Source organism: Lucilia cuprina, chromosome 5 (genome assembly GCF_022045245.1).
Source record: "Lucilia cuprina isolate Lc7/37 chromosome 5, ASM2204524v1, whole genome shotgun sequence".
Taxonomy (NCBI): Eukaryota; Metazoa; Arthropoda; class Insecta; order Diptera; family Calliphoridae; genus Lucilia; species Lucilia cuprina.
This window is the reverse complement of record NC_060953.1, coordinates 63,372,449-63,376,251: the sequence shown is the minus strand read 5'-3', so window position 1 is coordinate 63,376,251 and position 3,803 is coordinate 63,372,449.

Sequence of the window (3,803 nt, the reverse complement as noted above, 5' to 3'; positions counted from 1 at the left end):
TAATAAATATTTTTTCTAAAATTTTCTATGAAAATAGTTTTTATAAGAAAAACTTTTTCTGATAACATAATTTTTCTAACAACCCTCGTACATTCTTTGTAACACTACTGAAGAAGGAAATAAATTTCAACTATTTTCCTTTTCTTTCAATCTATTGTTTTTTTTTTTGCAGAAATCTTCCTTCACAACTATGTGCCATGATTTCCACATGACTGTTTTTTTAAGAAAAGTTGCCTTAAATAATTGCTGTGTACCGCCTGCAGTTTACAAGGACATTAAATGGGTTCAAAAGATATTTTCAGTTTTTTTTTAGTTTTATGTATTTTTTTCCAAATAGTTCCTGTAATTTTTTGTTGGTGTTTTTTTTGTTGTTTCTGAGATTGTCCTCGTTGGATTTTATTTAGTTCTAGGTTTCTTTTGCTCTTCTGTTTTCTTTTAAGTTCTTTTGCAAAAATACTTTATAGTTCTTATGCAGTTTTGCTAAAAGATTTTTAAAATTCTTTTGCATTTGTGTTTGTTTGTTTGTGCAGCCATTCATGCAGTTGTATTTACTATTTACTACTACTCAATGGCTATTGTGTTGTTGTGTTTTTCTTAGTTGATGGTTGAGTTTTAAATCGATGGTTAATTTTCGATATTATTTGTTCTCAAAATGACAGTTTATTTGTAAAATGTCTGGTTTTTGTTACACTTTTTGCAAGAGTTTTTTTTCTCGTATTGTCGTAGAATAGAGACTTAATTTGTAAAAACTTTATCTTAAGTCATGGTCAAGTAGATTTGTTAAGAAAGTTTTATTATTTTTTTTGTACTTAAAAGGATATTTTTCAGTGTTTTTTTGTAAGGGTTTTTATGAATAATATTCATTTGAAAATTTAGTAATTTGTGTAATAGTTATTAGGGCATTAAGCTTTACTACTAAAGTTGTGTTAAAAAGCTGTTTTAATTATAACTTTTTTTCCAGTTTTGTGTCCGTTTTCTCTCATTAAAATAAAATTAAACTTTTTGCATAAAAATGTTGCTTTTAATTGTAAGTTAACAATTTCAAAACTAATGATTGAGAAAAAAAAAGTGATCACAAAAGTTGTATTAACTGCAAGGATTAGAAATAGTTTGCTAGACATATAGAAGTTTGAAAAGGAAAAGGGAATTTAAAAGTACTACTCAAGTTTGATAAATGGTAAAAGTTTAAATTTTATTTAACAATCATTAACAAAATCCACTTTTAGCAACTTAACAATTCTGCTCACGTCATATCCTGTCATATTTAACAAAACATCCTTTTTGTAATCTATTGATAAAAGTTCGGAAATGAATTTAAAAAAGCGTTGTAATAAAAGTGTGAAAACAAAAAAAAAAAATATGTGAAAAAAAAATCACAAATTCACTTTAATCCACTTATTCATCCATATTGCCATATGCTATTACTTACCACAAAATTTTCCTATTTGATTTTTGGATTTTTTTTTCACTGTTGCAACATAGAAAAAAATTGTAGAACTGCACGTTAAAGGCGTCATATTGTCACTAACAGTTACATATTTGTTAATAAAATGTAAAAATACTATAGAAAAGAAAAATGTATTGGCATTGTGTGTACAAAAAAATATATATATAGTATAAAAAATTAAAATTGTGAACAGAGAGAGAGAAAAAAAATCATACAATATGAATTGAACTCGAGGGTAAAGTTATTCCAACAATACTTTATTTTTACACTTTTATATACAAACACATATACAAATAGGGGGAAATCATTTACAAATACACATGTAGAGGTTTTAGTTAAATCAGGTTTGACTAAGTTGTTACAATTGTACATTCTGGAAGGAACAAAAAAAAGTACTTAAAAGATAAATTCAGAAAATGTTTTATAAAGGAGCAAAATTTCCGAAAATCTTCTATAAAAAGGGAAAAGGGAAAATTTTCCATAAGAAGAGAAATTTTTCAAAATTTTCTATAAAAAGAAGAGATTTCCGAAAATGTTCTATAAAATAGAGAAATGTTCAAAAATTATGTTAAAACGAGAGAAATTTCCCCAAATATTCAATAAAAACAGAAATTTTCAAAAATTCTCTATAAAAAGAGAAATTTTCGAAAATTTTCTATAAAGGAGAAATTTCCGAAAGTTTTCTATAAATTAAAAATTTCCAAAAATTCTCTTTATAAAAGGAGATATTCGAAAATGTGCTAAAAAAGTGATATTTTCGAAAATTTTCTATAAAAGAAAGAAATTTCTGTTAATTGACAATAAAAAGAGATATTTCCGAAAATTGTCTTTAAAAGAGAGGAATTTCCGAAAATTTTTTATAAAAAAGGAAATTTTCAAACATTCTTTAAAAAAAAAAGAAATTTTCAAAAATTGTATTAAAAGGAGATAAATTTTCGAAAGTTTTCTATAAAAAGATTTCCGAAAATTTTCTATAAAAAAGGTATTTCCAAAAATTTTATATTAAAAGTGGGAGAGAAATTTTCTATAAAAAGAGAGAAAGTTTTCTATAAAAAAGAAAATTTCGACAATTTTCTATAAAAGAAGGGACTTCCAAAAATCTTATATTAAAAGGAAAATTTCTAGAAATTTGCTATAAAAAGAAAAAAATTTACAAGTTAAACTTTCTGTTGACTTTGGACTTGTATATAAACTTATATAAACAAGTCTTTGTTAGTCTTTAGTCTGTGGACTAGTCTGCTGTTAAGTCTATGGTCTAGACTATAAGCTGGGCTATTGACTAGTCAATTAAGTAGTCTATGTACCAATCCATTGAATCGACTATCTACCGGTTTATAGTTTTATATAGACTAGTCTACGCCTTAGTCTTTTAACTACTCATCGAAAAAGTGCATTGCCTAGTCTAGTAACTTGTGTTTTGAGTAGTGTAGGTACTAGTCTATCAATCTAGTTTTTAACTACTTAGTCTATAAAGTACTCTTCGAAACTAGTATATTGACTAGAGAATTGACTAGAGAATTGACTAGTCTATAGACCAGTCTAATGAGGGTTTTATAGACTATTTTACGCTTTGCCTACTAACTGCTCTTCGAAAAAGTATATTGACTAGCCTACAAACTAATCTATTGACAGGAGTACTAATTGTAAGTATTTCTACTCATCACTAAAATGTTACTTTGTCCAGTACTCCTTCCTCTCTTTTGTAACACTTCTATAAAGTCTATTCTATTCAAAAAGAATTATAATGTTGCAAATAAAAAAAAACTATATTTGAATCAACGCCAAGGGGTCATATTGTAAAAAAATATAGCAGAAAAAAAAACTACAACAAAATAGATAATAACTTGATTTTCATTTTTCACTATAAAAATATTATTTTTTTCACTATTTTATAACGACATAAGTTAAACAATTGTTAAAGATAAGTTCATTTATTTGTTTCTTTTTTAATATGAAAGAAATCTACTTGACAATAGGAAGTAAGACTAAAAGACACTCAGCTGTAGATGATTAAACCGGAAATATTATAAAAATCGAAAAATCATTTTAAGTTTTGTTTTCCTGTATGTTTTGTATTTGATTTTATTTCTTTAAATCAATTTTAAATTGTCGCAAAAGAAACAGGTCAACGTGGCAGTGTGGATGATGGAGTATTAAATGCTCTTGAGAAGTAATTTTAAATGATGAAATAAATTTTTTTAATTGTTTTTTGTATTATTTTTTGGCAACATTTGTTATTTGAGTAAATAAGGTAAAAAGAAATCGGTGGGAGGTTGGAAAGAGATAGATAGATGATAGATATATAGATAGATAGATAGATAGATAGATAGATAGATAGATAGATAGATAGGTAGAT